Source organism: Nicotiana tabacum, chromosome 18 (assembly GCF_000715075.1).
Source record: "Nicotiana tabacum cultivar K326 chromosome 18, ASM71507v2, whole genome shotgun sequence".
Taxonomy (NCBI): domain Eukaryota; kingdom Viridiplantae; phylum Streptophyta; class Magnoliopsida; order Solanales; family Solanaceae; genus Nicotiana; species Nicotiana tabacum.
This window is the reverse complement of record NC_134097.1, coordinates 113,554,923-113,568,405: the sequence shown is the minus strand read 5'-3', so window position 1 is coordinate 113,568,405 and position 13,483 is coordinate 113,554,923. Positions and strand designations below refer to the sequence as shown.

The window sequence follows — 13,483 nt, the reverse complement described above, 5'->3', positions numbered from 1 at the left end:
AATTGCACACCAAAGAAAAATCATTTCATTTTTAAATTTTTTGGGAGTAATTCTCATATAGGGCAAAAATCACGTGCTTACAACTGGAGTGACAACAGGAGGAACAACAGAAGGAGAAGTAAGGTGAGGAGTTATGATAGGTGGAGAAGCTGGGATGTTCACAAATGGTGAAGGGAAAACAGAAGAAAGAGAAGGCAAGGAAGAGGAAGTGTAAGGAAATATGTGTTCATGGAATATTACATCTCTAGAGTAGAACACTGAAGAATTGGACATATTCAATAACTTATAACCCTTCTTGCCACAAGGGTAACCTAGAAAGATACAGGGTATGGCTCTAGATTGAAACTTAGTTCTACCAACCTTAGGAGAAGTTGCAAAACACATACAACCAAAAGACCTCAAGTGGTCATAAGATGGTGGGAACCCATGCAACTTTTCATAAGGATAAACTTTGAGCAAAAGAGGTGAGAGCATCCTATTTATAAGGTAGGTGTCAGTCAAAATACAATCACCCCAAAATAGCATTGGTAGTTTAGATTGAAACAAAACCTCTTGAAATCTCTAATAAATGTTTGTGTTTTCTCTCCACAATACCATTTTATTGTGGAGTATGTGGAATGATGGTTTGATGTAGTATACCATGAGAGGCAAATAAAGTGGCAGCCTCAACACTACTGCCAAGTTTAAATGAATTATTTGATTTGAAAGTTTGGAGTGAAGAGTTAAAATGCACTCTTACCATAGAAATAAAAGCTTTTAAGATAGATAAGGCATTGCTTTTGGAATAAAGGAGGTGAGTTCAAGTGACTCTAGAGTAATCATCAACTAAAGTGAGGAAATACCTGAATCCATTGTAAGTTTTAGTGTTATAGGGGCCCCAAATGTCAATGTGAACTAGCTGAAAAGGTTTAGTGGAGTAAATTGTGCTGTCATGAAAAGGCAGCCTTTGTTGTCTAGCCATAGGACATATAGGACATATAAAGTTTTGTTTGCTAGATACTTTATCAGATAAGAAAGGAATGGATTGTATCTTATGAAAGGGCATATGACCTAGTCTTTGATGCCAAAACAAATCCACTTTATTGATAACAGAATTCTGATTACATTTAGGTGAATAAAGTACAGACTGAGAAATTGATGCATGCTTTTTACAAGTAATGGAACCTATAGTAAGACTAGAATCGATGTTAGCATAGGGTTGCAAAACAGGGGTTGAAGTGGGAAACAATTCTGCATCTGGATGTAAGTAGTAGAGTCTGCCAGCACCTTACCAATTACCAGTGACCTCTTCATTGAAAGGCCCTGTAAAGAACAATGGAACTTGGTAAGTACTGCTATACAATCAAGTTGGGTAATGAGTTGATGTATAAATATTAAGTTGAAATGAAAAGAAGGTACAAGAAGAACATTGAGAAGAGTTATATCATGTCTTAGGTGCAATGACCCAGTTGATATAACCTTTACTTTATAACCATTTGGTAAGGTAACAAGGAAATGTCTAACTAAAGGTACAATATCATGAAGTAAGTGTTTGTGTGGAGTCATGTGAGTAGTGGCCCCTGAATCTAAGATCCGAGGATCCACATTAGTCTGTGAAGATGCACACACATGGGAGTCTAAAGATTCTACAACATAAGTAGTAAACAAACCTGCAAAATGAGCAAAACCAGAGTCCTCAATGGAAGGAGTGTTGGAAACAGGACCAGGAGAGACTTGAACTTGTTGAAACATAGTCAAGAGGTGTTGGTATTGTTCTCTGGTAAACCCATGAATTGGAGAAGAATTCCCTGGAGGCTGGTTTATAGCAGGAGATACCAATATGTCACCTTGGACACATGATGCAGACTTCTTGTTCTTTGTGAACTTGAACTCAGGGGGAAACCCATAAAGTCTATAACATTTCTCTACTGTGTGTCCAGGTTTCTTACAATACTTGCAAGAGACACCACTGACATTCTTTCTGGATTCAAAATTTACCCTTTGAGTGAAATTTCTGTTGTTGGTTGATTGAGCAGGTGACACAGAAAAAGAAGCAGAATCACCAGAGAAGTTAGAAGTATTGGAGAGAGCTTCCTTTTGAATCTTATCTTGTTATAATAGAGAATAAGCCTTGCTTATTTGAGGAAGAGGACTCATCATCATAATGGCACTATTTACAGTGTAGTATGACTCATTCAGACCATTGAGGAACTGGAATAACTGTTGACCTTCTATAAACTTTGGAAGAGCTCCACATGAGCAGATAGGACCCACATAAAAGGAATTTAGTTCATCTCATAGACTCCTAAACTTGGTGAAGTAAGTGCCAATATCAGAAGAGCCTTGAGTGGTTGTGCTAATTTCTCTTTGAATTTGAAGATATTTGGACCCATTTGACTGACCAAATCTATCGTTAATGTCTTTCCAGACTTCCCTTGCATTCTTAAGACACATGACACTAGTTGAAATATCCCTAGACACAGAGTTAGTGATCCATGCCTTAACCATGTCATTGCACCTCTCCCAGTACAGATAATAAGGGGAGTCTGGTGATGGCTAGGGAACTCTACCATCCAAAAGCCCTAATTTGTTCTTTGCAGATAGAGAAGTAAGCATACTACTTCTTCAAAGCACAAAACCACAACCATTGGAATGTACAGCTACCAATTGACTGCCAGGGCTATCAGAAGGGTGCACGTACAGTGGATGAGATGAATCCAGTGTAAAAGGTGTGAAACCATCAGAGGTCATATTACTAGGTGATCCTAGATTATCCATAACACTACCCATAGCATGAAGCTCAACTAAATTGATTTAGAATAGTACAAGCAATAATATCTACAACTCAGTAAAAATAAGCTAGAACATGCAACCAAATCTAAGCTAAGAAATCTACAGTCGAGAACGAGGAGGATATTACCAGCCTTCTTCTGAAACTCGAAGAAGAAAAGTCTTCTTTGAAGTGTAAACCTAGGAAAACAGATTTGACCAAATCAAATGCAGAAACTGAGAAAATTCGAGATGTACGACATCATGAAGTTACTAAGAGTTGACGGTGATGAAATCCCCAAAAAATACCGGTGGAAAATGTTGTTCGATGTTTTCGTCAATCTGGATCAGTCGAAGATCAAAATGATGGAAACTCAGAGAGAGGGTAACATCGGAGTGAAGCTCGTGATGAGAGGAATCAGAATTCCTGCTCTGACACCATGTTAAATCGAAGATTTGTGAGCTTTAGTGGAAATGAAAGAAGGAAAAACCCTAGAACAGATGAATGAAAGAGAGAGAGAAAAGGGTCCGACGAAAGAGACCCTGCATTTCTTATTTTCTCTGTATTATTGTATTTTACAATTGAGTATATATATTTATAGTAATAAAACTATGAAAAACTAAACTAAAAGAAAATGGAAAAATACAATTTGGGCCGGGTATGTAAGATACCACTACTGGGCCAGATACTACTATTGGGAGTCCGAAACTGAAATGATGCCTTTTTGGACATAAAATATGTTTATACAGTTTAAAAAAATGTTACATTTCTAACTAAAATGCAGTATTATACTGCATTTTACATTAACGGAAAGTTAGCCGTTAAAGTTAAACGTAGTATAATACTGCATTTTATTAAAAAAAATATTTTTAAGGGAAATGCAGTATAATACTACATTTAAGGAAAATGCAGTCTTATACTGCGTTTCCCTATAAAATTGGGCCCACCAATAATAAGATTGATGAGACAACTATCTATTCTTGATCCATCAGAAAGAAATCGATATGTATCTGATGGAGTCTACATCGTACGTAGAGCGCCCAAGCGCTTTTTAGGCCAGCTCAGTTCTCTTATCCATCAGTCCAATGCACTGGGCTCATCTCATGGAGAGAAAGGCAGGCTAGACCATCGAAGACCCGTTCATTACGAACGTTTTTTCTCGATGTGGACCAAGCTCCGACTTCCTTTTTAGCTTTGGCTCGGAAGAGGTCGGCCTTTAAGCCCGTATTGGAAGGGGATCTTCTGCAGGACTGCAGAATATTTATTTTTTAGTGTAAAACGTACTATAATACTATGTTTTACACTGAAACATAGTATTATACTGCGTTTTACACTAATTTTTGGACCCACCAATAAGTGTTCTACAGATAAATGACATAACAATAATTCAAATACATAAAAAACGTGGTATTGTACTGCGTTTTACCTAAAAAATTCTGCACTCCAAGCTCGGACTTGCCTTATTTAAAGGCGTTTGATTTTTATGAAAATCCATTCAAAACTTTCTTTCAAACTTCCGTTCATACTTCTCTCTTCTTCTTATCAAGCATTTTTTTTATAATGTCTGAAGAGCCAAAAATAAAGGTTTCATTATATTGGGGGGGGGGGAGGGAGGTGAGGTTGTAATGGAGAATAACATTGTGAGGTATAGCTCACCTCTACCGTGTCATGTTAAATTTCCGCTTACAATGGATTACGATAAATTGATATCGTTGTTACGTAAAAAAAATGAGTGTGAGGAAACATTCGGTGAACCTTAAAGTAACCGGTAGATTTTCGTATTCAGTGACTCCGCAGGGGTTTGCTTATTATTCTGAGTTTAACATCGAAGATGATGAAACACTTAGAGATTTTTTTGCGGATTCCGGATGAATACAGGGAATTTATTGTAATAAAATTGTTGGAAATGTACGTCAAGGTTGAAGACGTTCCCAATAATGAGGGTGTGCATAGGGATAACCCCCAGTCATCGGGTGGTTATTCTGGAGCAGTTTTTGCTGGACAGATTGCTGATGAAAGAGCTTGACTTGATTTAAACTTGTCACCACGGCGAATGAGCAGCCACAAAATAATTTTTCGACTTTATATAATCCACAAGACGACTGGTAAACTTCAATTTTTCTACGTTTTAGCGATGCTTATTTTATGTTTTAATTGGATTTGTATTAACACTCTTATTTTTCATAGGGGGTACCATCCAGATATGAATTTTACAAGTTATGACCTCGCCCATAGTTGGAATATGCGTAGTTCTGGCGTATTGGACCACGGTGGTCCATCCGGGAGTCATCACCAACAAGAAAATATCCATCATGGAACGTCAACACAGTACAACTTGTAAGTAAAGTAATATAGCTATATGTAAAGTATTTATCTAGTTGGGTAGCTTATCATTTGTTCTTTTTGTGCAGTGAAAACGAGCAACTTGATTTTACTGACCTCACACAGTTGCCCATAGACGACGTACTGACTCGTGATTTGGTAGATGCGCAGAGTCAGGAAGATGATAGTGATTATGACAATAATGCCGATGAGTATGGAGATGACACACCCTTCCATGATGAGGATGATGACAAAGAGAAAGTGGAAGCCGAACCTGAGCTGGCGAGGGATCATGTTCCTCCACCTCCTGTTAGACCAAGAGTGTACGAGTCTCACGTGCCCTTTCATGAGCGGAATATTCCCTACCTTGATAATTTTCCAAGTATGCCGGACATGGATGCCCTCACAAGGGATGCTGATAAATTTCTGTCAGCGATGTGGGATGAGTCTAGACCAACGGTGCTTGCAAAGAGCATGTATTTCCCTGATAAAGCTCACCTAATCAGGGCTGTAGAAATCTACAACGTAAGAGAGTGCTGTGAGATGACGGTAAGAGAGTCAACTACGGAGGTATGCAAGGCTGTATGCCGTAGAGACTTTATGGGTTGTCACTGGATGTTGCGTGCCAGCAAGAAGAAATCAGGTTTGTGGAAAGTGGGTAAGTTTATTAGCACCCACAGATGTGAAATGGACGCATTCAATGAGAATCACTACAATATGGATGTAGACTTGATTTCTCTTGTCTTGATTCCATATTTGTAAGTGTTCATTATGTTCAAGATTAAAGAGTGTATTACAGCCGTCCACTAGGAGTATGGTTGTACTATAACCAAAAGAAAGGCATATCTCGGTCGCAAACGTGCCTTTGAACTTATTTATGGCGACTGGGATAAGTCTTTTTCATCTCTGCCCAGGTACATAGCCGCACTGCAACACTTTAACCCCGGGACTATTTTGAATGGAGGCATGAGCGGAGTCCGGACAGACCCGAATATATTTTTAACTATGTGTTCTGGTCATTTAAACCAACAATTGATGGTTTTGTGCATTGTCATCCTGTAATTTCCATAGACGGTACTCATGTCTATGGAAAGTATGATATTAAACTTTTGATTGCAGTTGCAGTAGATGCCAACAGTCAAATATTTCCACTAGCTTTCGCCATTTGTGCCAACGTAAGTGAAGATATGTGGACGTTTTTTTTGCACCACTTGAAGCAGCACGTTGTCAAACAACGTTCAGGTATTTGTCTAATATCTGATCGAGATGGTGGTATTTTAAGTTCTGTACGACACTTGCCTAAATGACAGGAACCCTATGCATGCCACCGTTACTGTGTGAGGCACCTGAAGGCCAATTTCCAGAAGAAATATCCTGACAAGGCCTTGCATGATTTAATGTGGATGGCTGCAACTGAGCACCAATAGTGCAAATTCATGAGGCGCATGGAAGCGATCCGACAGTTAGATCCACATGCCTATACTTGGCTGATGGGACATGAGCTTCACATGTGGACATTGCATGCTGATGGCGGTAGACGATGGGGAGCCCTAACTACAAATGTGTCGGAGTCGTTCAACGGCTTGTTGAAGTCTGCCCGTGGATTGCCTGTCACTGCCATGGTCCGCATGACATTCAAACAAAGTGCGGAGAGGTTTTTTGAAAGGCATGGAGCTGTATCGGCATTGATGGACATGGGTGTTCAATTTATGCCAATACCGATGAGAAGATTTGAAAGGTACATGAGGCGAGCACATTGACATTCATTTTTGTAGTACGATCATGACCGGGGTATTTTTGAAGTTAAGATCGCTATCCGCGGACACCGGGGAAATAATCTACAGACGATGAATGAAGCCAGCAGGTTGTGTTCATGTGGGAAATGGACCATCTACCACATGCCGTGCGCACATGCCTTGAAGTGCTTTCAACAAGTTGGTTTAGGGGCAACCAACTATATCGATAGGCAATACAGTGTTGCTGCATACGTAGACACGTATAGTGGGTAGTTGCAGCCATTAGGTGCTGAGCATTATTGGCCGCTAGAACCTTTTAAGATGGTGTGTAACAAGGACTATTTGCGCAAGCTGCAAGTGCAAAAGAGAACGCGTATACAGAACCAAATGGATGTTGGTGACACCGTTTATGCACGTAAATGTGGCATATGCTCGCAAACTGGACACGACCATCGTAAATGTCCTTCAGGTGGTGTGCATGGCGATGGTAATCCAGCTCCTGGTACAAGTTCGTCGAATGTACCCAACTATCAAGGAAACACCTAGTCTTTTGTTTTCATATTGTTTTTTGTAATACGTGTCTGTACTTGTGTATGTTGCAATATCTATCAAATAAAATCATGTTCCACAATCTTGTTACCTCTTATTTTTTAACATGATCCCTTGAATTGGGATGCTGATATGGTTGTTCAAATATTAAACTTATTGGTGTTAGTAAAGAAGACAAATCTAAAAATTAAAAAAAAACTATAAAATCAAGACATCCTTTATTATCCTTCTTAAAATTAAATATGTAAAGCGTGGTATAATACTACGTTTTGTGAGTTGTCTTATCATTCTGAAAAAGCTGAAAACCATGTGAAAAATTTGTTTCATTCCAGAAAAATTAAATATGTAAAGCGTGGTATAATACTACATTTTGTAAGTTATCTTGTCATTCTGAAAAAGCTGAAAATCATGTGAAAAAGTTGTTTCGTTCTAGAAAAATTAAATATTTAAAGTGTGGTATAATACTACGTTTTGTGAGTTGTCTTGTCGTTCTGAAAAAAGCTAAAACGACTGCGAAAAAGCTGTTTCGTTTCAGAAAAACTTTAATATGTAAAGCGTGGTATAATACTACGTTTTGTGTATATGTAAAGCGTGGTATAATACTACGTTTTATGTGAAATCTTGCCTAAAAATAATGCGCGCATTCTAGTTATTTTCTACGCTTAACAATAACCAATAACAAATATTTCCATAAACACAAAGTTTCTCTTTAAGAAATGTCTCAACAACCCCTTTATGTCCCAAGGTGCGAGTGCGGAAAAAAATACATGATGAACGATTGTTGGGAAAAAGCTGGATGCCGCTACTAGGCGTGTATGAACAAGTTTTATAGGCAACCCGACGAGCCTACATGCAATTTTGAGGTATGAATTGATGAACCGTGTCAGTAGGAATACTACAAAAGTCAGTTGAATTTTCTTCATAATTTGTGTACGAGGTACCATGAAAGAGAGCGCCAATCCAAGCAAGAAGTTGAAAAGTTGAAGGCGAAACTCAAGGAAGTGGAAGAAGAAAAAAAAAGTTGGAAGACCAACTCAAGTGGTTGGAGCAGAGAATGCTAGGCGGTCGTGACTAAATAATGGCATGTACGTGTTGAGCGTCGTAGTGTATCTTTATGTTTCCCTTGTCAAGTGTTTTCATTAGTTGTACTGTTTGTGTTGTGTTAGGTTTTCTATGTTTGTGTTTGTGTTGTACTATTAAAATGAAATTGTTGTTCAAATGCAATTAAAATAAAATTGTTGTTAAAATAGAATTGTTGTCATTATTTACATAATGTAGTATTTACACAAAATACAAACAAAAGTAAATCAATGAGTCCCGCAGCCTGTGTACTTCAGTGCTACCGCTAGCCTGAGTCGCATCCCCTGTCGCTCGGGTACACTATCAGGATCATCATTATCAAGTCGCCTCTTTATGTGAGGATGTGCAGCAACATCGATAGTACAGCTGGCAGGATCGGTAGAAGGGGCCGTCGGGCTTTCAGCAACCTACAAAACAATTACTAAGCTTAGCATGTGAAAATGTATATTAGTATTGTACGTGTTAAGTCAAAAACATTTTCTCACCATGGTCTCGTCGGCCTCCTGATTATACGCATCCGTGGTGTCTTCATCATCGCATACAGTGGCCTCCGTGATGGACTGCGACAAAGCCTTAATAAGAAAATTAAAAATTAATTTATGGCAAATCATTAAGGAAAAGAAAACCAATTGAAATTTTACAGTAATACAAACATACCTGCGCCTGTGGTAGATCTGCATCAACCGTCGGGGATGAGGCATAACTCAACCTGCACCCACCATCCACTTCGCGGGTCGGCCTATCCTCAGCTGTGGTCGATGGGCCTGAAAATAACTGGTCTACATCTCCGTCAAATGTACCCGTGATCAACAATATATCTCATGGGGTGACCCGCAATGCTGGCAGAGACAGCTGAAGGCTATACGACGTTATGCTGCTGGAAGGCTCATCTAGCTGAGGGAAATAACCCGGCTGATCATCTCCAAGATCCTCATCATGTGCCTTAACAGGTGGGTCGACAGGTGCCTCAACGCCCCCTTGCTGGGGACCACCTCCTCGCCATCCCCCGCGACCCCGTGGGGCACCCCTACCTCGTGGGGCACCCCTCCCTCGTAGGACAGCCCTACCCTGATGGTACTCCTCTGGCGCTGCATACTCAGCCTCGTGATCCAACCTCGCGCCATCTCTCGCTTGATACAGGGTCCGACGAGCCAGCTCTTACACCCGCCGACCATACTCAATGACTGCAGCACTATCGCCATGTTACTGCATCTCCTGTCCCAACCGGTAGAACATGTGATGCCTAATAGCCTGCGCAACATTTATAATATTGATTAAATAACGCTATATCACAATTATAAGATATTAATAAGCCATAAAAACATACCAGTGCCTCGTGCCTCCCGGCGTAAGGTCTGTACCGATCGCCAAGTACATGAATGGGGTTCCCGATCATCAGTCGAGTATGAAGGCGGTACCATGACATGTACAGCTCAATAGTCGCCTCGTGGATCTGTGAAGGTGGTGGCGGAATCAACACCTCTCGTTGGTCCCAAATATGGACCTGCGCCTCTAGCCATCCTACAAATTCACTGTCCACCCTGGTACGGTCATCCCACTGATAATGTGTAGGCACCCATGCAGGCTCCCCCGGTATCCCCTAGGGATGGTGAAACTGGCGAAGTACACGCTCTGTGGCATTATGCTCCACCACATCGAAGTACATTATCGGGACGGAAGTGCTCCAAAGCAGTCGGTTGACTGAGAAATAATCGAGCAGATGAGCTAGCAACTCGTCGTTGTATGGCGTCCAGATGAACTATGAAATAATAACATAAAAGTGAGTATGCGCAACACAAGTGAATTTATAACAAGTAAGTTTAGGTATATATTTATCTGTCCAGCCACCAACATATCTAACACATCCCTAACAAGGGGGAGATTATGATGAGCATCAGTCTCACGGTAGTTCCCACATCGGAGAACCCACCTCGTAGCTAGAGGGAGAAACGGAGGTGCTACACCCGGCTCTAGTGGTGGTAGATGTGGTTGCAACGGCATGATCCGTTGCCAGGCCCAAACCTAAGATAAAAAAGGTTGACGTAAAATTTAAGAGTCATTTTGACTATATAGAATTCAGAGTAATGAACAGAGTAGTCGAAAATGTTGTCACCTGTAGAAGTGGTAGAAAACCACATATGTCCACCTGGGTGCCCATGCTCGCCCGGCACATACTCCTGTACAGGTATGCTAGAACAGCAGCACCCCAGCTATACTGGGGTAACTCATCTAGCTGCTGCAGATGATGCAGAAAGCGCATACTCACTAGATTTCCCAAAGTGTTCGGGAACAAGACACCCCCAAAAATAAGGAACAACGCCAATCTCGTGTACTGGTCAATATGGATATCCTCTATCACGCCGGTAATATCGGGGTGCAATACCTCCATATGCTCTCTGATAGCTGTCACAGAAATGCGACTGCCCCCTCTAAGTGCAGCCTCACCCTATGGTCTAAAATCAGTATACTTCCCCAGCAAATCCAAATACTGGGGACGCGTCATAGCTCTCATATATTGGGACAGTGCAACGACCAGTCCATCTACACGCAGTCCATGCAAAACCTGAACATCCTGAAGCGTGATGGTGGCCTCTCCAGTGGGCAGGTGAAAAGTGTGCATCTCTGGTCGCCACCGCTCTATCAACGCCGTGATGAGAGACCAGTCGAGCAGCATCTGCCCAAGCTCAAAAATCCTAAGGAAGCCCGTAGCACGCAGGCGATGGACTACGCGGGCATAGAAAACTCTCCCCCTCAAAAAGTCCCACAAGTCGTCCGGTCTCCTGGCGCAGAGAGTCTGATCCAATAGATGTCCCTCCCATACATAGGAGGACCTATGCTCGCCCTGTAACACTAATACCTGATCCGCGACTGTTCCAAGATGCACAGGCGGCAAGTCCATATCGTCTATTGTAATTTAAACAATATTAATTGTGTGTTTGTGTTATAATAAATTAAATAATTAATTTTATAATAGGTCAGAGTAATTATCTATGGGTTCCAGGATCGATATTTGAGGTCCATTAACACCAAGCTATCCTTAATTATTATGCGTGTCAATTTCAATATTTTTAGAATTTTGTTAGTTTTATAAATAAAATAATTAATTTTATAATTGGACAGAGTAATTTTTTATGGGTTCCAGGCTCGATATTTGAGGCCCAGTAGCACCAAGCTATCCTTAATTATTATGTGTGTCAATTTCAATATTTTTAGAATTTTGTGTGTTATAATAAATAAAATATTTAATTTTATAATTGGATAGTGTAATTATCTATGGGTTTCAGGCTCAATATTTGAGGCCTATTAGCACCAAGCTATCCTTAATTATTATGTGTGTCAATTTCAACATTTTTAGAATTTTGTTAGTTTTATAAATAAAATAATTAATTATTTAATTGGACAATATAATTATCTATGGGTTCCAGGCTCGATATTCGAGGGCAGTAGCACCAAGCTATCCTTAATTATTATGTGTGTCAATTTCAACATTTTTAGAATTTTGTGTGTTATAATAAATTAAATAATTAATTTTATAATTGGACAGAGTAATTATCTATGGGTTCCATACTCGATATTTGAGGCCCAATAGCACCAAGCTATCCTTAATTATTATGTGTGTCAATTTCAACATTTTTAGAATTTTGTTAATTTTATAAATAAAATAATTAATTTTATAATTGGACAGAGTAATTATCCATGGGTTCCAGGCTCGATATTTGAGGCTCAGTAGCACCAAGCTATCCTTAATTATTATGTGTGTCAATTCAACATTTTTAGAATTTTGTTTGTCATAATAAATTAAATAATTAATTTTATAATTTGACAGAGTAATTATCTATGGGTTCCATACTCGATATTTGAGGCCCAATAGCACCAAGCTATCCTTAATTATTATGTGTGTCAATTTCAACATTTTTAGATTTTTTTGTGTTATAATAAATTAAATAATTAATATTATAATTGGACAGAGTAATTATCTATGGGTTCCAGGCTCGATATTTGAGGCCCAGTAGCACCAAGCATCCTTAATTATTATGTGTGTTAATTTCAATAAGTTTAAAATTTTGTTAGTTTAATAAATTAAATAATTAATTATTTAATTGGATAGTGTAATTATCTATGAGTTCGAGGCTCGATATTTGAGTTAATTTGACAGCATATATTAATTTGTTAGTTTTGTAAGTTTATTTTATAAATTAAATAATTAATTTTGTAAAGTGTAATTGGATAGAGTTTGTAGTTAGTACATACTTAAACTACAGAGACTCTACGCTAAAAGGCTCTATATTTTACTACGCTAAAAGGCTCTATATTTTACTATGCTATAAGGCTCTATATTTTACTACGCTAAAAGGCCACTATTCTTTAAGCAAATAAATAATCTAAACTAATAAAAACAACAAACATATGAACATAACATTCACAAAATTACATATAAAGCAGTAAAAGATATCTGTGTACAATTTCATTAACAATAAAAATTATTTATCAAGTTTTAATTATTTTTTGTCCCAAGGCTAAAAATTCATTCGGGGTAAAAATAACATACAAATTTAATCGCAAACATAACACAAATCAATGTGGAAACACATTCAAAAAAACAAATATGCATATGCTCTACGAGTTTCGACATAAACTAAATCGAAATACCTCGATTTAAGTTTTTTGAAATATCTGGAAATTCGAAATTTTGACCCCGAAAGAAGGAATCCAAAGCTTGGGTTGTATGCGGGACCTACGCTCTTCACTTTTTGTGTGTGACGGGTGGGGCCCAAGATTTTTTTTTAATCGCGGGGGGGGGGGGGGGGCAGCAGTGGTGGGGTGCGTTTTTTTAAAAAATGGAAGAAGACAGATCGTGGGGAAGAAGAAGGAGGGGTTATATTTTATTATAGGGAAACATAGTATAATACTGCATTTTCCTTAAATGCAGTACTATACTGCGTTTTCCTATAAAAAAATTAATTTTTTAATAAAACGCAGTATTATATTGCGTTTAACTTTAACGGTTAACTTTTCGTTAAAGTAAAACGCAGTATTATACTGCATT

The 13,483-nt window shown here is 38.9% G+C and overlaps 2 long non-coding RNA genes across 2 annotated transcripts; both read right to left on the bottom strand.

The window, feature by feature from the left end:
• Positions 1-8,602: 8,602 nt before the first annotated feature.
• On the bottom strand, positions 8,603-9,457 carry LOC142172823 (uncharacterized). Its single transcript, XR_012701791.1, has 3 exons — positions 9,094-9,457; positions 8,922-9,008; positions 8,603-8,843 (listed from the first exon to the last, which is right to left on the bottom strand). It is a non-coding gene; the product is annotated as an uncharacterized LOC142172823 (long non-coding RNA).
• A 145-nt stretch (positions 9,458-9,602) lies between these two features.
• LOC142172822 (uncharacterized) lies at positions 9,603-11,807 on the bottom strand. Its single transcript, XR_012701790.1, has 4 exons — positions 10,550-11,807; positions 10,367-10,458; positions 9,764-10,195; positions 9,603-9,687 (listed from the first exon to the last, which is right to left on the bottom strand). It is a non-coding gene; the product is annotated as an uncharacterized LOC142172822 (long non-coding RNA).
• Between the last annotated feature and the right edge of the window lie 1,676 nt (positions 11,808-13,483).